Source organism: Oryctolagus cuniculus, chromosome X (assembly GCF_051225735.1).
Source record: "Oryctolagus cuniculus isolate XC-2025 breed Fujian yellow rabbit chromosome X, ASM5122573v1, whole genome shotgun sequence".
Classification (NCBI taxonomy): Eukaryota; Metazoa; Chordata; class Mammalia; order Lagomorpha; family Leporidae; genus Oryctolagus; species Oryctolagus cuniculus.
This window is the reverse complement of record NC_142888.1, coordinates 91,311,082-91,336,368: the sequence shown is the minus strand read 5'-3', so window position 1 is coordinate 91,336,368 and position 25,287 is coordinate 91,311,082. Positions and strand designations below refer to the sequence as shown.

At 45.6% G+C, this 25,287-nt stretch overlaps 1 protein-coding gene across 15 annotated transcripts in view; it reads right to left on the bottom strand.

Moving 5' to 3' along the window:
• Nucleotides 1-5,574: 5,574 nt before the first annotated feature.
• TRMT2B (tRNA methyltransferase 2B) overlaps nt 5,575-25,287 on the bottom strand; it is a 123,187-nt gene continuing 103,474 nt past the window's right edge. For 9 of the 15 annotated variants that reach the window (XR_016228159.1, XR_011385543.2, XR_016228163.1 and 6 more), the window contains one exon: nt 5,575-6,209. The gene's annotated coding sequence lies outside the window, so the exon portion shown is untranslated. The remainder of the gene's footprint in view (nt 6,210-25,287) is intronic. The other 6 variants (XR_016228160.1, XR_016228158.1, XR_011385528.2 and 3 more) reach the window with 1 other exon arrangement.

The following is a 25,287-nucleotide window of genomic DNA, read 5'->3' as shown; positions in this document are numbered from 1 at the left end:
TTCTCACAACTGCCATCTCCTCTCCCCGGGGCTGATTCTGAGACAGAGTCAACATCTAAAGGCTGTTGTCTTCTGAGGCAGCCTCCCCAGCTTGGCCTGCACCTGTGCTCGCTCGCAGCTGCGCTGGGCGGATGAGCCTTCCTCTTCTCTGTTTCGCCAGGGAGGGTCAACACTGTCAGGCATGACCTGAAAACGCTGAGTGCTTGCTTGGAGTGTAAGGACTTTCTCCGCCAGCAGTATATGGTGCACAGCCTCTCAGGGCCACTTTTCAGGAATCTGTTTGCGAGAAGGATCTCACGCAGGTTGACCCACTCATCTCATTATGTATATTTGTGTCTCCAACTTATTTTACAATGAGGAAATTATTTTTTTTATTTCAAAGACAAATTTCAAGAGACAGATCTTCCATTCCTCCATTGGTTCACTCCCCAAATTGCTGCAACAATCAGGGTTGGACTGGGCCAAGGCCACGAGCCTGGAACTCCATCCCAGTCTCCCATGTGGGTGCAGGGGCCCAAGCAGTTGGATCATCTTCCACTGCCTTCCCAGGCACATTAGCAGGGAGCTGGGTCGGAAGTGGAGCAGCTGGGACTCGAACTGGTGTTCATCTGGGATGGTGGCGTCACAGGTGGCAGCTTAACCTACTGTGCCACAGCACCGGCCCCCTTGTCTCCAATTTTATCACTCATATTACCCTAGCTCCAGTCCCGCAAGTTTTCTCACTTATACACTCATCTTGTTTACTCTCACCTTCTGTGCCTTGTTGGTGCCATTTATGGTCCTCTTTACCCTCTTCTCCATTAGCCCAGACTCTAACCTTCCTTCAAGGGTCAGCTCAAGTACCACCTCCTCCAGGAAACCCATTCTCACATGCCCCCTTCACATATTCTCTTCTTCAGGCCTTTAACTCTTTCTGTGTGTGATCTCTCTCCTCAACGGAAGTGTAAACTTCAGGAGGGAAGTTCAAGTGAATGTTTATTGTGGTTCTTGTGGATGGCAATGGTGACTGACAAATGGTGATGAAACTTCCTCCCCCATACTTCCTCCATGACACCAGGCAAAACTCAGACATACTCACCTCTATAAGCTGTGGCCACTGTATCTGGGACATAAAAACCTTTGGCTGAATAAATTAAAAATAAATAAAATAAATAAAAACCTTTGGCTGAGTGAGTACCATCTTATTTAGCCATTCTGCTCACCCAGCATGCCAGTCCACATGATCTGTCCCTTTTCAGAGTTCCCAGAGCATTTCTTCACTGATGCCACATTTTAGCACCAAATTTTGTTATTTTCAAGTGTATTAATTCTTGCAACTAAATTATCACGTGCTGAGGGCAACGCCACTGCTAGCACACTTTTATTAGATTCCCCTGTGGCTGGTACAGATCTGTAAATTTCCTGCTATCTGATCGCCTTTACCCACCAACTTCTCTATTTGCAGCATTAGGACTCTCTGGCGCTTTAGGTAACTAAATCCTCTGGTCTCTTATTTCCCTGTTCCTTTACCCTGCTGGAAAGAGCTGAGAATTTTCCCTATTTCTGTCCAGGATTATTGGCTCATTCAAGCAATCTCTAGATTCCAGCTCATTACTCTTCTTAGAGATGCTGGAAAATATCGGTGGTCACATTGAGGCCCTAGGGACCGCTCCATTACAAGCACTGATCTCCCAAAGACTGGTCATCTGAGGGACGTCTCCTAGCTTGCCCCCTGAATACTGCATAGTGTTCAAGGGTCATTTTTACCTTCTGGGAAGTATCAGAATTCTGAAAGGAGAAGAGGCACAAGATCTGACTCCTTATCCACCTCCAACCCCAAATTCAGCAGGAACAAACCGTGGGTCTAAAAGCCTTTGGCTAAAATTTTAAGTGAAAGATAAGTGTATTTGGATGCAAAAACTGTAGGCATTCATGCATATGAGGGATGTTTTGAAAGTTCATGGAAAATTCCTATTATGAAAAAACGATGCATGAGTTTCAAAAGTTGTTTGAACCAAAGTCAACTTACCATTTAACTCCAGTTTCCATGAGCTTTTGTTAGTACCTTGTACATCAGCATTTAGAAACCCTCTGAACACATCTACGATGCCTTCCTGATGTCAGCAGGGTGGCAAGATGAGCAAACGTTGCTGAGACTTGACAGCACGGCCCTGCTGTCCTGCCCACTGCGGCCCTGCCTGCTTGGCCTCGCTTGGCGGTCCCCTGCCCCCATCCCACTCAAAGTAGTCCCCTTTCTGTGTGTTGCCCAAACCTCCCTTTCAATGCACTGCCAAACCACCCCCCTTCTGAGCAGGGGAAAACCACTACTTCCCCAATTTTGCCGCTTAGAATGAGCACCCACTAAAATGGCAGTATGTGTTCCTATTGTGACCTTTTGTTCATTATGTTACTATAATCAAATTGCCAGGCTGACACTCCCATCATGCATCTGACACGATACTCAGAGATTGCGGGGGGGGGGGGGGGGGGGGAGGGCAAGTACTCAAGCCCTGCCCCCAAACGCACCCTTTTTGAATATTCAATTAAGTCCCACCCAAGACACCACCTCCTATGCCTCTGGATCATAGAGAGACAACCCTAAAGCCTTTTTTATTTTTTTTTTATTTTTTTTTTATTTTTTGACAGGCAGAGTGGACAGGGAGAGAAACAGAGAGAAAGGTCTTCCATTTGCCGTTGGTTCACCCTCCAATGGATGCTGCGGTCGGTGCGTTGCGGCCAGCGCACCGCACTGATCCGATGGCAGGAGCCAGGTACTTATCCTGGTCTCCCATGAGGTGCAGGGCCCAAGCACGTGGGCCATCCTCCACTGCCTTCCTGGGCCACAGCGGAGAGCTGGCCTGGAAGAGGGGCAACCGGGACAGAATCCGGCGCCCTGACCGGGACTAGAACCCGGTGTGCCGGCGCCGCAAGGCGGAGGATTAGCCTAGTGAGCCACGGCGCCGGCCTTTTTTTTTTTTTTTTAAGATTTATTTATCTATTTGAACAGGAGAGAAAGAGATCTTTCATATGCTAGTTTTTTGTTTTTGTTTTTTTTTTTTTTTTTTGACAGGCAGAGTGGACAGTGAGAGAGAGACAGAGAGAAAGGTCTTCCTTTACCGTTGGTTCACCCTCCAATGGCCGCCACGGCCGGCGCACCGCGCTGATACGAAGCCAGGAGCCAGATGCTTCTCCTGGTCTCCCATGGGGTGCAGGGCCCAAGCACTTGGGCCATCCTCCACTGCACTCCCGGGCCACAGCAGAGAGCTGGCCTGGAAGAGGGGCAACCGGGACAGAATCCGGCGCCCCAACCGGGACTAGAACCCGGTGTGCCGGCGCCGCAAGGCGGAGGATTAGCCTAGTGAGCCGCGGCGGCGAACCATATGCTAGTTTAATCTGCAAGTGGCCACTCAGCCATGGCTGGGCCAGACCGAAGCTGGGAGTCCAGAACGCCATCTGGGCCCTCCAAGTGGGTGGCAGGGACCCAATCACTTAAGCCATCTTTTGCTGCTTCCCCAGGCACATAATCAAGGAGCTGGATCAGAAGTGGAGTAGGTGCAGCTTGAACCAGCACTCTGATATGGGATGGCAGTATCTTAGGCAGCAGCTTAACCCATGAGTGCAACTGTCTCTCCTGCATTTGCCCGCACTCCTTCCTGAGTGTGTAGTTTTGCTTTGCATGTAAATAAATCTTGCTTTTCTGCTGAGTTTTATTACTACATCACTACATCTCCTCCTTGAGTTCCTTCTTGTGATTGAGACAAGAACCTGGACCAAGCCTAGCTAGGTGGCAGCCCACAACATGTGCATCTTGTAAGGCTCATGGACAGGGTTGAATTTTTCAAGCCTCTGCAGCCCACAGAAGACTGCTCCTAGACCTCCCAGGAGCTGATGTGTAAGAAGTGACTGGCATCCATGAGGGAAGAGGCGAGGAAGAGATGGGCAGCAAGTGGCTGATGGTCCTGCCACATAATGCTGGGTGGTGCAAGGGAATGAACTAGGCTGAAAGAATCAGTAGCTAGGATGGAAGGATGGCTGTTAGAATCCTTGAAATGGGGTCCACTGCTCTGGCCTAGTAGACTTAAGCTTCCACCTGCGGCTCTGGCATCCCTTATGGGTGCCGGTTCATGTCCCAGCTGCTCCTCTTCCGATCCAGCTCTCTGCTATGGCCTGGGAAAGCAGTAGAAGATGGCCCAAGTCCTTGGGCCCCTGCACCCACACGGGAGACCCAAAAGAAGCTCCTGGCTCCTGGCTTCGGATCAGCTGAGCTCCAGTCATTGCAGCCATCTGGGGAGTGAACAAACAAATGGAAGACCTGTCTCTGTCTCTCAAGTAAGTAAATAAAATCTTTTTTTAAAAATCCTTAAAATATATCTAATACACAATCAATCACACATCCTCTGGACTTTAGTTCTCTTTTCTCTGTAAGTTTTCTAAAGGCAAAGAGTCTTACCTGTAAATTTTGAGCCACTCATTCTTCAGTATCAACCCTGGGTGGGTTCCGAGCCTGGAGTCCACACACAAAATGAATTCCCTGCAGCCCTCACTCCTAGCATCCTTCTTCAAAAAATCTGGTTAACCTGCACATGTAAATTAGTCTTAAAGAAAAAGAACTGCTGTCATAAAAGCAGCACAGGGATAATGGGTGATAGCTGTGTTGCTAGGGAGCTGACAAGTTTTGTTTATCCTGCCTAGTGGGGTCAGGAGAGGGAGGATGTTATGAAAATTATTTATGTGTTAAATGATAGATTTATTTAAATATAATTCACATATCTTACTATTCATGCATCTAAAGCATAAAATTTAGTGGCTTTAGTAACACAGTCACGCAGCCATTATCACAATCTAGTTTCAGAATATTCCATCACCTCCAAAAAGAAACCCATACCCATTAATACTCGCTTCCCAATCCCCTCTTCCCCAGCCCTGGGCAACCACCAATCTACTTTGCATCTCAATGGATTTTTCTACTCTCGACATTTCATATAAATGGAATATACTATGTGACCACATGTGACCTCTCATATCTGGATCCTTTCACTTTGCAGAAGGTTTTCAAGGTTCACTCATGTTATAGCATGTATCGATGCTTTATTCCTTTCTATGATGAGTGATATCTTACTATATGGCTATGCCACAGAGAAACAGGACCAATAGGGACCTAGGAGGGGGTGGGAATTGGATTACGCAATTGTGGGGGACAATAAATCTGAAATTCAGGCCAGGTTGGAAATTCATGAAATAGTTGATGTTGTAGTTTTGTGTCTGAAGTCTTCAAATTCAGACAGAATTCCACCTTATTCAAGGCCTTCTTTCCCAGGCCATAGTAGAAAGCTTGATCAGAAGTGGAGCAGCCAGGACTTGAACCAGTGCCCATGTGGGATGCTGGCACTGTAGACGGTGGCTTTACCCACTACACCACAGCACCAGCCCCTAGATAATTTTTCAACCTTTGCTCTTAACATCAATGGATTAGATGCAGCTCACCAACATTATTACTCTGTGCCTAATGATTTTAATGGTAATTATACCTGAAAAATACCTTCACAGCAACATCTAGATCAGTGTGTAACCAAACATCTGGGCACCATATCTAAGTCATTTTTTAAAAGATTGATTTTTATTCATTTGAAAGACAGAGCAACAGAGAAATCAGGGGACAGGAGCTGGGTCAAGCCAAAGCCAGGAGCGTGGAACTCCATCTTGATCTCCCCAGTGTGGGTGGCAGGAGCCCAAGAACTTGGCCATCTTTCACTGCCTTCCCAGACACATTAGCAGGGACCTGGATCAGAAGCAGAGCACCAGGGACTGAAACTGGCACACTGATACAGGATGTTTGTATCATAGGTAGTAGCTTCACCTGCTGTGCCACCCTGCCAGCCCAGCTAAATCATTTTTTTAAAGATTTATTTATTTGAAAGGCAGAGTTACACAGAGAAGGAGAGGCAGAGAGAGAGAGAGAGAGAGAGAGAGAGAGGTCTTCCATCCACTGGTTCTCTCCCCAGATGACCACAACAGCCAGAGCTGCACCGATCTGAAGCCAGGAGTCAGGAGCTTCCTCTTGGTCTCTCATATGAGTGCAGTGGCCCAAGGACTTGAGCCATCTTCCACTGCTTTCCCGGCCATAGTAGAGAGCTTGATGGGAAGTGGAGCAGCCAGGACTTGAACCAGCACCCATATGGGATGCCGGCACTGTAGACGGTGGCTTTACACATACACCACAGCACCAGCCCCTAGGTAATTTTTTAAGAGATCATTTTTTTAAACATGTATATATTTTCATATACTTTAGAGGCAGACACACACACACACACACACACTCACACACAATCTTCCACCGACTGGGTCACTCCCCAAATGCCTGCAACTGTGAGGGCTGGACCAGGCTACAGCCAGGAGCCTAGAACTCTATCAAGGCCATCATCTGCTTTATCCCAGGCACATTAGCAGAGAGCTGGATTGGAAGCAGAACAGCCAGACTCAAACCAGTACTCTGATAAGTAATGTGGGTGTCACAAGCAGCAGCTCATTTTGTTGTGCCACAACACCTACCCTCAAAGGTTAGATCATATGGTAACTACATGGAAACTTTGGAGAAACGTCCAGACTTTTCCAAAGTGATTATACCATTTTGTATTTCCATCAGTAGCATATGAGGGTTCCAGTCTGTCCATATCCTTACCAATAAGTTATGTCATTTTTTAAAAAAAAAAAGATTTATTTATTTTGAAAGTAAGAATTATAGAGAGGAAGAGACAGAGAGATCGTCCATTTGCTGGTTCACTTCCCAGATGGCCACAATGGCCAGCACTGGGCCAGGCCAATGCTGGGAGCCAGGAGCTTTATCTGGGTCTCCCATGTGGGTATTAGGGGCTCAAACACTTGGGGCATCTGTCGCTACTCTTCCCAGGCCATTATGAGGGAGCTACATCAGAAGTGGAACAGCTGGGACACAAACTGGCACCCATATGGGATGCTGGAGCTGCAGGTGGCAGGCAGCTTAACCCATTGTACCACAGCACCGGCCCCTCTAAGTAGATTTTGATTTTGATCTCCCTGATGGCTAAATTGATAGATTTGTGTGTGTGTGTAAAGACATTTGAACACCAGTTGGCTACATTTAATTATTTCAAGAAGCATTTATTTGTAAATGTTTGCAATAGTGCTGAGCAAGACAAAGATCTCTGCTCTCAAGGAACTCACACAGTAAAGTGGACATTTGTCCTTTTTTGGGTGTTGCTGTCCAGCATCTGGCTCCCTTTACTTGGGGGAGAGCGTTTAGGAATCTTGGTGGGGAGCACACCTCCCTGTCAGCGAGGATACGGCATATCACTTAGGCTTACTCAATCCAGGGATCCATCCCTTCATTCAGGAGCCAATGACCCAATAGTGGAAAATCATTTCTGTTGAGACAGCCATGAAAATAAGCCTTTCAGCTTTCCCAGCGTGGGGAGTCTAACTGACCTTGGCCCTAGGTGCTATGCTTTAAATTCAACTCAATATTTGCTGCTTTGCTATAAGGTCAACCGCCTCCAGTGAATCACCGAGACCAGCAGGCCCATTTCAGGGAGGCACAATAGGTGGCGTTGGCTACAGAACTCCTCATCAGACTGTCCACATTTTATTAGAACCACCCTTCCATCAGGGCTCTTCCTACCCAACCTTCTCTTTGCCTTTCGTCCTCTATAAAGGTCAGATGGATATTAAATCTGACAGCTCTCCCAACCTTCCCCAGTCCTCATCCTATTTTCTGTCCCAGGCATTTCCCTCAACATGTTTCTTGATGTCCAACCCCCTCTTGCTATCTGCTCTCAAAGGACCTGAGCTAACACACTGCCGGCAGTAGCACCGGTGGTGGGAGTGACAGCGGCAGCTGTGATGATGGCTGTGTAGCCCTGAGACTGGCTCTCTACTCTAACTGGTGTTTCTGTAAGCTGTTCAATGTGCTTTCAATACATACATTTCTGCCTCAATTAGCCAGTCGATTCCTGTTGCTCACAACTAAGAGCCCTCCGTATGACACAAGGACAGAACACAGGCCTTCTATATAACACAGCATGGTAAGGGTTAGGATAAACGCACAGGGGCTGCGACAGCACAGAGCGGGCCTCTAACCCAGCCTGTATGTCCTCTCAAATGAAGCCGCTGTACGCTACCTGGAATTGCTAGTTAGCTCCTGTCACTAATCTTATGGGCCACTCCAAACTGAAAGACTCATGACCATTTCCGCAACTTAGCATTTCTTATGCAGTAGCTCTCACAGTTAAATAGTTACTTGAGGGTAAGAGAAGACTACTTGCAAAGTCCAAGAGCTCAACCCTGGAGTAATGCAAGTTCTCAAAGGATTAACATTAAGAAAAGCTGCCCTATGGATAGTTATTTTTGTTTTAAAGATTTATATTTTATTTTTAAAGACTTACTTATTTATTTGAAAGTCAGAGTTACAGAGAGGCAGAGGCAGAGAGAGAGAGAGAGAGAGAGAGAGATCTTCCATCTGATGGTTCACTCCCCAAGTGGCCGCAACAGCCGGAGCTGGACCGATCTGAAGCCAGGAGCCAGGAGCTTCTTTCAGGTCTCCCACGTGATTACAGGGGCTCAATAACTTGGGGCATCTTCCACTGCTTTCCCAGGCCATAGCAAAGAGCTGGATCAGAAGTGGAGCAGCCAGGACTCGAACCAGTGCCCATACGGGATGCCGGCACTGCAGGTGGTGGCTTTACCCGCTATGCCACAGCACTGGCCTCATATTTTATTGTATTTATTTATATGAGTGATAGTGTGTGTGTGTGTGTGTGTGTGTGTGTCAGAGAAAGAGAGGGAGAGGGAGAAGGAGAGAGAGACATTTCCACCAACTGGTTCAGTCCCATAAATGGCCCCAACACCTGGGCCTGGGCAAGGCCAAAGCCAGGAGCCTGGAAAATCTATCTGGATCTCCCACGTGGGTGAGGGGCCCAACAACCTGGACTATCTTCTGCTGCTTTCCCAGGCACATTAGCAGGGAGCTGGATCAGATGTGGAACACCGAGGACTTGAACTGCTGTCCGTATGGGATGCTGGCATTGCAGACAGCAGCTTAACTTACTGTGCCACAACACCAGCCCCACCTATGGAGAGTTTCACAGTCTGTATCCAGAACAAGCTCATCCATCACTATAGTGTACATTTTATAAATGTGAGTATATTTGCAGCAACTGACCCCTCTGTGGCCTGGGCCAGAGTCAATATCTACTTAAGGGTCACTCCACACACAAACATCTGTTCCTGACACCAAAGCCCTTGATTTCCTTGGGCTGCACACGAAGAATATTACCTCCCTAGTATAAATAAGTAAGAATGAAACTTTGTGCACCCTCCTTTATATTCTTTCTCTCTTATTGGGCACATTAGGCATTTGACGGACCTAGAAATGCTCAATCTTATGGCCAAGGGAGATAGTCCAGCAGTGTCACGAGGAGAAAAGGACTCCCCCTAGACTTCATGCCCACTCAATGGATGAACAACTAAAAGGAGAAATCCACAGGAAAGATAATGAACCTTGGTCCACTACCACGTCACTTCCCAGCATACCTGTCTCTCTTTGGCTTCACTACCCTCCCCCAAAAAAGAAAAGAAATAAAAAGAGTCCCTTCTTTTCTTCTGGACCAAATATCTAAGCAGTATTCACTGAAAACTGGTATCAAAATAAAAAGTATAAAATTTAAAAAATATAAAATTCATAGCTAAGAACAAACCATAGATTAATATATCCAGCAAGAAAAAAAGTTCCTCTGTGTAGTCCTATTTTACAAAAGATAGTCATATGTTAAATTAAGTGACGCATTATGCTTGCAATACAACTCATTAAGCAAACAGTCTAAGACTCAGTTTTCAAAAATTAATTAATTTATTTTTTAAGGAATACAAATTTCAGATGTACAACTTTAGGAATATAATTATTCTTCCCAATATACCTGCCCTCCCACCTATGCTCCTATCCCTCCTCCTCCCTGTCCCCTTCCCAGTCCCATTCTCCATTAAGATTTCTTTTTTTTTTTTTTAATTTATTTGACAGGTAGAGTTATAGACAGTGAGAGAGAGAGACAGAGAGAAAGGTCTTCCTTCTATTGGTTTGCTCCCCAAATGGCCGCTATGGCCGGCGCTGTGCAGATCCAAAGCCAGGAGCCAGGTGCTTCCTCCTGGTCTCCATGCAGGTCCAGGGGCCCAAGCACTTGGGCCATCCTCCACTGCCTTCCCAGGATACAGCAGAGAGCTGGACTGGAGGAGGAGCAACTGGGACTAGAACCCAGCGCCCGCATGGGATGCCAGCACCACAGGCGGAGGATTAACCAAGTAAGCCACAGCGCCGGCCCCCAAAATTTATTTTCAATTAACTTTGTACAGAGAAGACCAACTCTAAAATAAGTAAAGATTTCAACGATTTGCACACACACAGACACACAAAAACTGTTTGAGAACTAGTTTTACAGTTAACTCTCATAATAAGACTCATTGAAGACAGAGGTCCTGCATGGGGAGTTAGTGCACAGTGACTCCTGTTGTTGATTTAACAATTAACACTCTTCTATATGATGTCAGTGACCACCCATGGCTCTTGACATGAGCTGCCAAAGCTATGGAAGCCTTTTGAATCCACAAACTTCGCCAGTATTTAGACAAGGCCATAAGCAAAATGGTAGTTCTTTCCTCCCTTTAGAGAAGAGTACATCCTTCTTTGATGACCCCTTCTTTCTACTGAGGTCTCATTCATGGATATCCTTCATGTAGAACATTGTTTGCCACAGTGTCTTGGTTTTCCATTCCTGAAATGCTCTCAAGGGCTTTTCAGCTAGACCAGGAAGCCTTAAGGGCTGATTCTGAGGTCAGAGTGTTACTTAAAGCAATTGCCATTCTGAGTCTGCTGTGTCAACTGCTTTCCATGTTGGAACATTCTCTCCTTTTTAATTCTGTCTATTATAATTACCCGACACTTGATCCTATTTATATGGTCACTTCAACACTTAATCCTATCTATATGTTCACTTTAACACTTAATATGATCACTTTAATACTTAAGATGACATTTTTATCACCCAGCTTAATGGGATTTGGGGTCCCATGACAAGTTTTTAAACTGTACCCTTAGAAGTTAGTCCTTAAGAATGTATGCAGGGGGCCGACACTGTGGCACAGCAGGTTAGCGGGTTAACACGCTGGCCTGAAAGCCGGCATCCCATATGGGTGCTGGTTCAAGACCCGGCTGTTCCACTTCCGATCCAGCTCTGCTATGGCCTGGGAAAGCAGTGGAGGATAGCCTAAGTCCTTGGGCCCCTGCACCCGCGTGGGAGACCTGGAGGAAGCTCCTGGCTCCAGGCTTCAGATTGGGGCAGCTCTGGCCATTAAGGGCAATTGGGGAGTGAACCATTGGATGGAAGACCTCTCTCTCTCTCTGCCTCTCTTCTCTCTGTGTAACTGAATTTCAAATAAATACATAAATACATAAATCTTAAAAAAAGAATGTATGCAGAACTATACAGCTTTACAGTTATAAATTTCCTCCTCCCTCTCTTATGTCTTACTGAGATTCATCCTCAATTGACTTTATACACATATGATTAACTCTATTCTAAGTAATGAGTTCAACCAAACATCTACAACCAACTTATATTTGACCAACGAGCTAAAACCAGTCCCTGGAGTAAGGACAGTCTCTTCAACAAATGTGCTGGGAAAACTGGATTTACACATGCAGAAGTATGAAGCAAGACCCCTTCTTACACCCTACACAAAAATCCACTCAAAATGGATTAAAGATCTAAATCTACAACATAATACCATCAAATTATTAGAGAACATTGGGGAAACCCTGCAAGACATTGGCATAAGCAAAGACTTCTTGGAAAAGACCGAAGAGGAACAGGCAGTCAAAGCCAAAATTAACAAATGGGATTACATCAAACTGAGAAGTTTTTGCCCTGCAAAAGAAACACTCAGAAAAGTGAAGAAGCAACTGACAGAATGGGAGAAATTATTTGCAAGCTATGCAACTGATAAAGGATTAATAACTGATAAAGGATTAATATACAAAGAGATCAAGAAACTCCACCACAACAAACAAACAACCCAGTTAATAAATGGGCTGAGGACTTAAATAGACATTTTTCAAAAGGTCAAAAGACACATGAAAAAATGTTCAGGCTCACTAGCCATCAGGGAAATGCAAATCAAAACCCCAGTGAGGTTTCACCCCACCCCGGTTAGAATGGCTTTCATGCAGAAATCAACAACAAATGCTGGTGAGGATGTGGGGGAAAAGGCACACTAATCCACTGTTGGTGGGATTGTAGACTGGTATAGCCACGATAGAAGACAGTATGAAGATACCTCAGAAATCTTAATATAGACCTAATATTTGATCCAGCCATACCACTCCTGGGAATTTACCTAAGGGAAATGATATCAGCAAATAAAAGTTATCTGCACCCCCATGTTTATTGCAGCTCAATTCACAATAGCTAAGACATGGAACCAACCTAAATGCCCATCAACCAAAGACTGGATAAAGAAATTATGAGATATGTACACTATGGAATACTACACAGCAGTAAAAAAAAAAATGAAATCTGGTCATTTGCAACAAAATGGAGGAATCTGGAAAACATCTTACTTAGTCAAATAAGCCAGTCCCAAAGGGGCAAATACCATATGTTCCCCCTGATCTGCAAGAAAGAATAGAGCATCTAAAACTAAACCTGCAGAAGTGAAACTGACACTTGAAAAGGGATGACCTGCCGGTGCCATGGCTCAATAGGCTAATCCTCCACCTAGCGGCGCTGGATTCTGTCCCGGTTGCCCCTCTTCCAGGCCAGCTCTCTGCCGTGGCCCGGGAGTGCAGTGGAGGATTGTCCAAGTGCTTGGGCCCTGCACCCCATGGGAGACCAGGAGAAGCACCTGGCTCCTGCCATCGGATCAGCGTGGTGCGCCAGCCGCGGCGGCCATTGGAGGGTGAACCAACGGCAAAGGAAGACCTTTCTCTCTGCCTCTCTCTCTCTCACTGTCCACTCTGCCTGTTAAAAAAAGAAAGAAAGAAAGAAAAGGGATGACCTGAGCTGCCCTTGTCTTGACTGTTGAGGAATAGTTGGCTTTTTTTTTTATTTTTCATTTTTTTCTCTTCATACTATTTGTTGAACAAGACTCAGTTTTAATGTCAAATGGGTAAATTTAATATAAATATAACTGACTGGCTAGAATAAATTAAAGAGCTTTTTAGTTTAAGTAACAGTAGTACCAATACTTATTGGGTGCTTACTAAGTGCCAGGTACTGTTGTAAGCCCTTTGTGATGTAATCTAACACTTGCAATGCCTTTATGAGATAGGAGCCTTGATCATCTCCAGGTAGAGGTAAGGAAATGAAAGCACAGAAGTTATCGAGACTTGCCGAAGGTAAGATAACTTAGTAGAGCTGGGATTTGGACTCAGGAAGTCAGGCAAACATGCACCAAACAAATTGCGATGAAAATTCAAATATGGTCTGCAGGCAAATTTTAGGACTTGATTAGGTGACGCCAAAGATACAGCCGGAAAAGATTTGGGTTTATTTTAATAGTCACCTAACTGGTTTCCCTACTCCATTTTTCACATCCTACCCCTTCCCATCTTATCAAGCTTCCCAAGATACCTCTAACATCATGTCATTCCTGTGACCAAAAGCCTCCAAGGGCTCTTTTGTGCCTATCTAACAGATCCCAGACTTGGGTGTGCATTACAACACCTAGGGAGCTTGCTTAAAATGATTTATGAGGCTCCAACTCAGACCAATTTGATTTAGTAGCTCTAGGACCTTGGAATATGTGTTTTAAGAAAGCTTTGCAAAACACTGACCTATATGAACAACTCAAACTCTGCTAGCCTTCAAGGCTGTCCAAAACCTGGCCCAAACACACCTACCTCCTAACATGAATGCCTTATTTTAGAATGGCCATTGTCCTCAAACTTTCATATATGAGGCATTTTCAACTCAGAACCTCTGCCCATCCCCTCCAATCCATCTGGAATAACTTCTTGCCCTCTTTCCTCCTATCTAAACACTAAGTTTCACCTGCTCTACAAGACTCTCTTTAAATTCAACCCAGAGGACACCAATTTTTCTGAACAATAAAAGTTTCTTTTTATTTTTAGATTTTATATATTTATTTGACAGGTAGAGTTACATACAGTGAGAGGGAGAGACAGAGAAAAAGGTCTTATTTCCATTGGTTCACTCCCCAAATGGCAGCAATTGCTGGAGATACGCTGATCCAAAGCCAGGAGCCAGGTGCCTCTTCCCAGTCTCCCATGTGGGTACAGGGGCCCAAGCACTTGGGCCATCCTCCACTGCCCTCCCGGGCCAAAGCAGAGATGGATTGGAAGAGGGGCACCCATATGGGATGCCAGCGCCGCAGGCGGAGGATTAACCAACTGCGCCATGGAGCCAGCCCCAACAGTAAAGTTTCTACTGTTTGACTCCAATTACTTTGGGATTTAACTGTTCTTGGAGTATATCCCTAATTACACAGAGCTGCACTGTCCATTTTGGTGTCCACTACTTACATGTGACTATTGAAATTTAAGCTAATTAAGATTCAACAAAATTAAAGTTCCAGTTCTTCAGTCACACTAGCTGCCTTTCAAGCGCTCAACAGTTCCATGCGTACTGGACAGTGATGATACAGAACATTTTCACATCGCACAAAGTCTGCTTTTGGCTGCCACAGCTGCAGCTCCCTTCTTACTCTCCCGACAAATCTCGCTCACTCTGAACTTAAAGTAAATATGTATCCTGAGCACAAAAAGTGATGGAATTTCTTTTTAAACTGATTCCCATTTCCAGTAAAAACAAGGACTTCAGAAGGTAAGTCTCAAATGTAAATATCACTGAGAATTTCTAATCAAGTCTAAAAACCCTTGCCTTTTCTCAATTCTCATTCTCCTTGACCTCTATGCTGCATTTGGCATTACACAGAACAGACTTCCCTCTCCTATTCAAAAAGCTCTCCTCCTCTGCTTCAATGACAGTGTTTAGACAAGGAGAAGAATGATGATTAATTTATTACTTACCTTGGGCCATGCATCATGCTTGAGCACTTCACATACCTCGATAGTCATATCAGGTAAATACTGTCATAGTCATCCCTGAGCATCTGCAGGGGATTGGGTCCAGCCCACCCCCTACACCATGGATCATGGATGCTCAATTTCCTTATCTTGAATGGTATAGTATGTATGTATAACCTACACGCATCCTCCTGTGTACTTTAAGTCATCTCTAGATCACTTGTAAAATCTAATATAATGTAAATGCTGTGCAAATTGTTGTTATACTGTCTTGTTTAGGGAATAATGACAAGATAAAAGTCTGTATGTTCAATCCAGAAGCAATTTTTTGAAAAAGGTTTATTTGAAAGGCAGGGTTACAAGGACAGGGAGAAAGAGAGAGAGAGAATCTTCAATCAGCTGGCTCACTCCCCCAATGGCAGCAATGGCTGAGGCTGAGCCAGGCCAAAGCCAGGAGCCTAGAATTCCATGAGGGTCTCCCACATGGATGGCAGGGGTCCAGGTACTTGAGCCATCTTCTGCTGCTTCCCTAGGCACATTAGCAAGGAGCTGGATCAGAAGTGGAGCAGTTGGGACTCAAACTGGCACTCTGATATGGGATGCCAGTGTCACAGGCAGTAGTTTAACTCGCTGTACCACAATGCTGGTCCCCAGAAGCAATTAAAAAAAAAAGTTCTATCAGAGGTTGGTAGAATATCTGGATGTAGAACCCATGGATACAGAGGGCAGATTGTACTGTCTCCATTTTATAGATGAGGTATCTGAAGTTCAAAGAGATTAATTGATTTGAATAAGGTCACTGAACCAGTGGTGGTAGGACTAGAACCCAAACCTTTTTTAAGGCTCTTTTCATGAGTCATTACAGGATCAAATGCCTAAGAGGCTGCTCAGACCATCCATTCCAATCATCAAAGAACAGAAAAAACCCATTCAAAAGAGTCTTCTTTTTTAAAAAATATTTGAAAGGCAGTTAGAGAGAAAGAGAGAGAGAATCTTCCATCCACTGGTTCACTCCCCAAATGGCCAAAAATGGCTGGGACCGGGCCAGGAGCCTGTAACTCCATCCAGGTCTCCCACATGGGTGGCAGGGGCCCAGGGACATAAGTCATCTTCCGCTGCTTTCTCAAACACATTGGCAGGGAGCTGGTTTGGACACGGAGCAGCCAGGACTGCAAGAGGTGCTCATTTGGGATGTTGGCATCGCAGGCAGTGGCCCAACCCATTGAGTCACAATGCTCCAATCTCCTGTTTTTTTCTTCCTTCTTAGCCCTTTTTTGAAACTCTTACTCTACTTCATATACCCTTGTGATGGCTTTTCAAGGTCTTAACCTGGGGAGTTTAAAGGCAATTACCAAGAAACTTCTAGAAAGTAACTACAGTAAATCCAAGAGAGCAGGAACCAGGTACTGCCTTTCCTTTTCCAGTATTCTGTTTTCTGCTAAATATCCTATAAGCCATTTGCATTACAACCGGCATTGTTCAGAATTTAGAATTCTTTAAAAAGATGTATTTATTTATTTGAAAGTCAGAGTTACAGAGAGAAAGAAGGAGAGGCAGAGAGAGAGAGAGGTCTTCCATCGGCTGGTTCACTGCCCAGTTGGCCCCAACAGCTGGAGCTGTGCCAATCTGAAGCTAGGAGCTTCCTCTGGGTCTCCTACGTGGGTGCAGGGGCCCAACCGGAAGTGGAGCAGCCAGGACTTGAACCAACACACATACGGGATGCCAGCACTGCAGGCAGCAGCTTTACCTGCTACACCACAGCACTGTGCCCAGAACTTAGAATTTTGATCCAAGCACTTTGCCAATGGTTCATTTCAATTACACCAGAGACCATTTGCATCTTTTTGGTTATCTGGGTTGGGTTTGGGGTCTGGTGCCAGCTGCCAGAGTTAGTCACAGCTGGCTAAGAAGTGCATGGTACTGGCCAGCGCCGTGGCTCAATAGGCTAATCCTCTGCCTGCGGCGCCGGCACACCAGGTTCTAGTCCCAGCTGGGGCACTGGATTCTGTCCCAGTTGTTCCTCTTCCAGTCCAGCTCTCTGCTATGGCCCGGGAGTGCAATGGAGGATGGCCCAAGTGCTTGGGCCCTGCACCCGCAAGGGAGACCAGGAGAAGCACCTGGCTCCTGGCTTTGGATCAGCACAGTGTGTCGGCTGCAGCGCGCCAGCTGCAGTGGCCATTGAGGGGTAAACCAACGGAAAAGGAAGACCTTTCTCTCTGTCTCTCTCACTGTCCAAGGAGCTAAAACCAATTCCTGGAGCAAGGACAGTCTATTCAACAAATGGTGCTGGGAAAACTAGATTTCCATGTGCAGAAGCATGAAGCAAGACCCCTACCTTACACCTTACACAAAAATCCACTCAACATGGATTAAAGACCTAAATCTATGACCCAACACCATCAAAGTATTAGAGAACATCGGAGAAATCCTACAAGATACAGGCACAGGCAAAGACTTCTTGGAAAAGACCCCGGAGGCACAGGCAGTACTCTACAGAATACTATACAGCAGTTAAAAAAATGAAATCTGGTCATTTGCAACAAAATGGAGGAATCTGGAAAATATCATGCTGAGTGAAATAAGCCAGTCCCAAAGTGACAAATATCATATGTTCTCCATGATGGGTGACAACTAACTGTGCACCTAAAAGGAAACCTGCTGAAGTGAAATGAACACTATGAGAAACAATGACTTGATCAGCCCTTGTCCTGTCGAGGAATAACTTTATTCCTTTTAGTATTTTTTTGTTCTACTTAATATCATTGGTTGAACTCTTTAATTAACACACAATTATTCTTAGGTGTTTAAATTTAACTTAGGTGTTTAAATTTAAAGTGATCCCTGTTAAATATGAGTGGGAATAAAAGAGGGAGGAGATGTACAGTTCAGCACATGCTCACTCAGACTTACTCCTAATGGTAGAGTTAAGAGTGCCAGGGGATTCCAATTTAATCCCATCAAGGTGGCACGTACCAATGCCATCTCACTAGTCAAAGTGATCAGTTTCAGTTCATAATTAATCATGAGAGGATTAAGTGTCAAAGGGATCACATAAACAAGACTAGTGTCTGCTAATACTGATACAATTAAAAAGGAGATAACAATCCAACATGGGAAGCAGGATACACAGCAGACTCATAGAATGGCAGATGTCCTAAACAGCACTCTGGCCTCAGAATCAGCCCTTGAGGCATTCGGATCTGGCTAAAAAGCCCATGATAGTTTCTCAGGCATGGAAAGCCAAGACATTGTGGCAAAAAAAAAAATGACCTAAATGAAAGGTCTCTGTGAGTGAGATCCCAATGGAAAGCATGGGCCATCAAAGAAGGAGGTACCTTTCTCTGAAAGGAGGAGAGAACTTCCACATTGACTATGACCTTGTCTAAATAAGATTGGAGTTGGCGAACTCAAGAGGCTTCCATAGCCTTGGCAGCTCATGACAAGAGCCTCGGGTAAGTACTGATGTCATAAATAAAAGTGTTAATTGTTAAATCAACAACAGGAGGCCGGCGCCGCGGCTCACTAGGCTAATCCTCCGCCTAGCGGTGCCGGCACACCGGGTTCTAGTCCCGGTTGGGGCGCCGGATTCTGTCCCGGTTGCCCCTCTTCCAGGCCAGCTCTCTGCTGTGGCCAGGGAGTGCAGTGGAGGATGGCCCAGGTGCTTGGGCCCTGCACCCCATGGGAGACCAGGAAAAGCACCTGGCTCCTGGCTCCTGCCATCGGATCAGCGCGGTGCGCCGGCCGCAGCGCGCCGGCCGCGGCGGCCATTGGAGGGTGAACCAACGGCAAAGGAAGACCTTTCTCTCTGTCTCTCTCTCTCACTGTCCACTCTGCCTGTCAAAAAAAAAACAAAAAACCAACAACAGGAATCACTATGCACTTACTCCCCATGTAGGATCTCTGTCCTTAATATGTAGTACTATGTGAATTAACGGTATAACTAGTACTCAAACAGTACTTTATTTATACTTAGTGTTTCTGTATGGGTGCAAACTGTTGAAATCTTTACTTAGTATATACTAAGTTGATCTTCTGTATATAAAGATATCTGGAAATGAATCTTGATGAAGAATGGGATGGGAGAGGGAGTGGGAGAGGGAATGGGATGGCGGCAGGTGGGAGGGTGGCTATGGGGGGAAAAAAGCCACCATAATCCAAAAGTTGTACTTTGGAAATTTATATTTATTAAATAAAAGTTAAAAAAAAGAAAAAAAGAAGTGCTAGAGGAGTTGAGCTTTAAGTTTGGGAGAGTCGCCTGCTTACCAGCGTTTCACATTGTGTACTGATACCCTTAAACAGGTCAGACCCAGCATTCCCGGCCAGGACACAGTGAAGATGCGGAAAAAACACTTAGACCCTTTGAACTGTGATGCCTCTTACTCAGGTCAAGGAAGCATAAGGGACACCGGCTTGGGGTAGCTCTGCAACTGACTGCATATATTTGTACATTTCATGACACTTTCTTGCCTTTTACTATTTGTGCATGTACTGCAAACACTACCTTATATAATAAAGTAGGCTAGTAGTTTATGTTATTATACAAGAGTACTTAAAAAGTACATGGAAAATTGAATAAAAAGGTAAGTTTATTTTCATGAAAAAAAAAATGAAACCCATGAAGACTTTTTCCATAATAGATTTTCTTCCACGAACTTTCTAAAGACTCCTTTTATACTGTGTATTCTGATCTACACATGGGAGAGTTTCTCTTGATTAAACGTCTAGGAATAGAATGACTTGGTCCTTAGGGTAAGTTCAGCTTTAGTAGATACTGCCAACTAGCTTTCCAGAGTAGGTGTACCAATTTACAATAGCACCAACAGTGTTCAAAAGTTCCAAAAGAGGGGCCTGCATGGTGGCATAGCAGGTTAAGCTGACACCTGCAACACTGGCATCCTACATGGCCACCAGTTCAAGACCCAGCTGCTCCACTTCTGGTCCAGCTTCCTTTCTAACACCCCTGGGAAAGCAGCAGAAGATGGCCCAAGTGTTAGGAACCCTGCTACCCATGTGGGAGATATGGAAGAAGCTCCTGGCTTTGGCCTGGCCTAGCCCTCACCATTGCAATAATTTTGGGAAGTAAACCAGAGGGTAGAAGATCTCTCTCTTGGTCTTTCCCTCTCTCTGTGTAACTCTGCCTTTCAAGTAACTCAATCTTTTTTAAAAGTTTCAAAACATACAAATCTTCATCAATGCATCATACATCAATTGTCTCATTATAGTCACCGTGATAGGTGTATAGTAGTATCTCACTGTGGTTTTAGTTTGATTTTCCTGATGACTAGTGAAACAGAGCACATTTCATAGAGTAATCATTTCATGCTTTATTTCTCTTTCTAAAAATTTATTAATTTATTTGAAAGGCACAGTTACAGAGGGAGGGAGGGAGACAGACAAAGAGATCTTCCATCAGTTGGTTTACTCTCCAAATGGCCACATTAGCCAGGGCTGGGCTAGGCCAAAGCCAGGAGCTCAGAGCTTCTTCCAGGTCTCCCACATAGGTGCAGGAGCCAAAGCACTTAGGCCATCTTCTGCTGCTTTCCCAGGTGCATCAGCAGGAAGCCAGATCAGAAGTGGAGCAGCCAGGACTTTAACCAGCGCTGGCGTCTCAGGTGGCAGCCTAACATGATATGCCACAATGCTAGCCCTGAGAGTCTACGTTTCTTTTATATTTATATTTTTTGACAAGCAGAGTTAGACAGTGAGAGAGAGAGACAGAGAGAGAGAGAGAGTTATAGACAGTGAGAGAGAGACAGAGAGAAAGGTCTTCCTTCTGTTGGTTTACTCCCCCAATGGCCGCCACGGCCGGCACTGCATGCCGATCTGAAGGCAGGAGCTGGGTGCTTCCTCCTGGTCTCCCATGCGGGTGCAGGGCCCAAGCACTTGGGCCATCCTCCACTGCACTCCTGGGCCACAGCAGAGATCTGGACTGGAAGAGGAGCAACTGAGACTAGAACCCGGGGTGCCGGTGCCGCAGGCAGAGGATTAGCCAAGTGAGCCATGGTGCCGGCTGAGCCTAAATTTCTAACATTTCTGACTTCTAGGGTTAGGGTGAGGGTTAACAAGCTCATAAATGCTACTGATCTGAAGACCACACTTTGACTTTAGAACACAAGCTATGGAGTCAGACAGACCTGAATCTCAAACCCAACTCTGCTGTTTCTTAGCTGTGAACTCTCTGGCAGGGTATTTAATTTCTCTGAGCCTTAGTTTCCTTGCCTATACAAAATATTTTATTTTTTAAAATGTTTTTAAAGATTTATTTTATTCAAAAGGCAGTTACACGCAGTTATATACACACACACACATACACACACACACAGATAGAGAGAGAGCACTCTTCCATCTGTTGTTTCACTCTCCAAATGGTTGTAAGAACTTGAGCTAGGCCAGGCCAAAGTCAGGAGTTAGGAGTTTCTTTCAGGTCTCCCATGTGGATGGCAGGGGCCCAGGCACTTGGGCCATCCTCCACTGCTTTCCCAGGTGGATCAGAAGCAGAGGAGCTGGGACTGGAACCAGCACCCAAATGGGATACTGGCCCTGCAGACAGCAGCTTTACCTGCTACGCCACAGTGCCAGTGCCACAAAATAGATTTTATTTTTTATTTATTTATTTTTTGACAGGCAGAGTGGACAGTGAGAGAGAGAGAGAGAGGGAAAGGTCTTCCTTTACCGTTGGTTCACCCAATGGCTGCTGCGGTGATCTGAAGCCAGGAGCCAGGTACTTCTCCTGGACTCCCATGCGGGTGCAGGGCCCAAGCACTTGGGCCATCCTCCACTGCACTCCCGGGCCATAGCAGACAGCTGGCCTGGAAGAGGGGCAACCGGGACAGAATCCGGTGCCCCAACCGGGACTAGAACCCAGTGTGCCGACGCCGCAAGGTGGAAGATTAACCTATTGAGCCGCGGCGCCAGCCACAAAATAGATTTTAAAAATTACCTACTTCATGGGGCTGCTGAGGTTAAGTGAAATATTATATAATATAAAAAACATGCTTAGATGGGGGCCTGTGCTGTGGTGTAGTAGGCTAAGCCTCTGCCTGCAGTGCCAGCATCCCATATGGGTACCAGTTCATGTCCCAGCTGCTTGACTTTCAATCCAGCTCTCTGCTTTGGCCTGGGACAGCAATAGAGGATAGCCCAAGTCCTTGGGCCCCTGAACCCATATAGGAGACTTGGAGAATGCTCCTGGCTCCTGGCTTCAGATCCGCCCAGCTCCAGCTATTGTGGACATTTGGGGAGTTAAGCAGCGGATGGAAGACCTTTCTCTCTGTCTCTCCTTTTCTCTGTAACTCTACTTGTTTAATAAATAAATCAAATCTAAAAAAAAATGCTTAGTACATTGCATGGGAAAGGTAATTAATGAATGCAAGTTATTATTAATATTCCATGAACTGACACTCCCCCACATCGATGGTTCTCTGAAGAATGTAGTTCAGAATGATTATCTGAACAAACTGCAAGAGTCTAGATTAATCAGAGAGAAACAGATTGAATCACATTTAGTCCTATTTTGTTAGGCTTATTTCATTGTATTCTAATTCCTTGAAAATTGAGACCTCATCTGTATCATTCCGGGTCCCAGCAGGAAACAGATGGTGCCCTCAAATTAGCATAATTAGTGAAAAGGTGTGGGCAGGGGGTGAGGACCCAAGAGGGAGAGACAGTGCAGTTCCTTGGGCTCTTACCATTCCCTACACCCAAAAGGATGACAGGAGGAACAGATGCCAGATTTTTTAAAAAGGAAAATGTGGAATACAGAGTTCCCTTAAGAGGAGCGCTGTGGTGCAGTGGGTTAACGCCCTGGCCTGAAGCACCAGCATCCCACATGGGCGCCAGTTCGAGACCTGGCTGCTCCACTTCCCATCCAGCTCTCTGCTATGGCCTGGGAAAGCAGCAGAAGATGGCCCAAGTGCTTGGGCCCCTGCTCCCACGTGGGAGACCCGGAAGAAGCTCCTGGCTTTAGATCGGTGCAGCTCTGGCCAACTGGGGAGTGAACCATCAGATGGAAGACCTCTCTCTGTGTAACCCTGACTTTCAAATAAATAAATTAATCTTTAAACAAAAAAGAGGAGCCATGACCTTTAATTAAGGGACAGTATCTAGCCTCAGGCAATCCTGCAAGGAGGAAGCCAAGAATAAACACCCTGACCTCGGTCTCTTCCTCCCCTTTGATGACACACCATGGAACTCCACTGCTCAAACCCTACCGGAAGCCAGGAAGGGAAAGGGACTTATTGATGTAGTTCATCCAGATTAGCCTCCTAGGGCATAGAGCACGGTATAAACCAGTACATTGTAGATCAGGAGGGGTAGGAAGAAGCTACCTGGAATACTGCCTATGACACATATACCCAACCGAAACAAGACAGAATGAACTACTGTTTTGGACAAAGCTAAACTGAACTAGTTTATCACTAAATGAGGATCAATAATTTCCAGGATATCTTCCACTAGGATATTCTATAATCATCCAAAACCCAACAAAACTAAAATTGATGCCTTGTCCTCTCCCACCACAACTCAACTTTCCCGTTTCCAGCCATAGTAGCCTTTGCCTATGCCAATCTTCTGGCTCCTGCAAGAGCCTTCCATTTCCTCTCTGTATATTTTTAAGTCCTATTATCTGTTAAGATCCAACTCATGGGGCCAACATTGCAGCATGGTGCATAAAGCTGCCGCCTGTGACGCTGGCATCCATACGGGTGCTAGTTAGAGTTCCAGCTGCTTCACTTCTGATCCAGCTTCCTGGTAACGGCCTCTGAAAGGCAGCAGGAGACGGTCTGAGTGCTTGGGCCCCTACCACTCATGTGGGAGACCTGGACAGAGCTCCTGGCTTCAGCCTGGCCCAGCGCTGGCTGTTATGGTCATCTGGGGCGTGACCCAGTGGATGGAAGCTCATTCGCTCTTTCCCTCTCCCTAACTCTGACTTTCAAAAAAAGATTTATTTATTTATTTTAAAAGTCAGAGTTACACAGAGGAGAGGCAGAGAGAGAGAGGTCTTCCATCTGCTGGTTCACTCCCCAGTTGGCTGCAATGGCTGGAGCTGTGCCGAACCGAAGCCAGGAGTCAGGAGCTTCTGCCGGGTCTTCTACATGGGTGCAGGGGCCCAAGGACTTGGGCCATTTTCCACTGCTGCCCTAGGCCACAGCAGAGACCTAGATGGGAAGTGGAGCAGCCGGGGCTCGAACCGGCGCCCATATGGGATGCCAGTGCTGCAGACAGCAGCTTTACCCACTACGCCACAGCACCGGCCCCAATAAATAAATCTTTTTTAAAAATCTAACCCAAATACCTTCCTCTCCTCCAAGAGCTCTTCCCCGCAACTACTTTAGTCTACACTTATTCCCCTTGTCCCTGAATGCCCAGTGCCCATAATGTAGTCACTACTGACAGATATTGCTATTGTGCTGGTTTGTACAAACATATCATCACATCAACCAGATACTATGTTTCCTGAAGGCAGGAACTAGGTTTCTACTTTCTTTTTCTCCTGGTTAATATCAAACATCTTACTGCATATAGTAAGTATACAATAATACAATAAACAGCTGAAGAATGAAAGTAGGGAAAGGAAAGCAGGGACCCCAATTCCCAATCTCATTTCCCATGAGAGGTTCTTTGAAGACGCACAGCTCCCTGAGCAACTGCTTGGTATTATGTGGAAATATGCGGGCTCAAAGGACAGCTCCGCCTCCCATCTAGCCACTTGGCATTTCCAAAAACACTCTTCTAAATAACCCTTGAGTTAAATAGAGAATCAAAACAGAAATTATAAACTGTTCAGAGATGATCAGCAAGGAAATCGGCACCCATCAAAACCCATGATACACAACTAAAGTGGTACTCATAAAAAAGGCATAGCATTGCATGCACATATTTATTCCAATATATTTCAACAATAACACATGAAGTATTCCAACAAGCAATACATGAACAAGCAGGAAACTCAAGAAATCACATGAATAACAGAAAGTGTATCTAAAGAAAGAAGAACCCGTGGCACAGCAGGTTAAGCCACCTTTTGCAATGCCAGCATCACATATGAGCACGGGTTCCAGTTCCAGCTGCTCCACCTCTGATCCAGCTCTCTGCTAATGTGTGTGGGAAAGCAGAGGAAGATGGCCCAAGTGCTTGGGCCCCTGACTGCCATGTGGGAGTTCCTGGCTCCTGGATTTAGCCTGACCCAGAACCAGCAGTTGCAGCCATTTGGGGAATGAACTAGGGCATGGAAAATATTC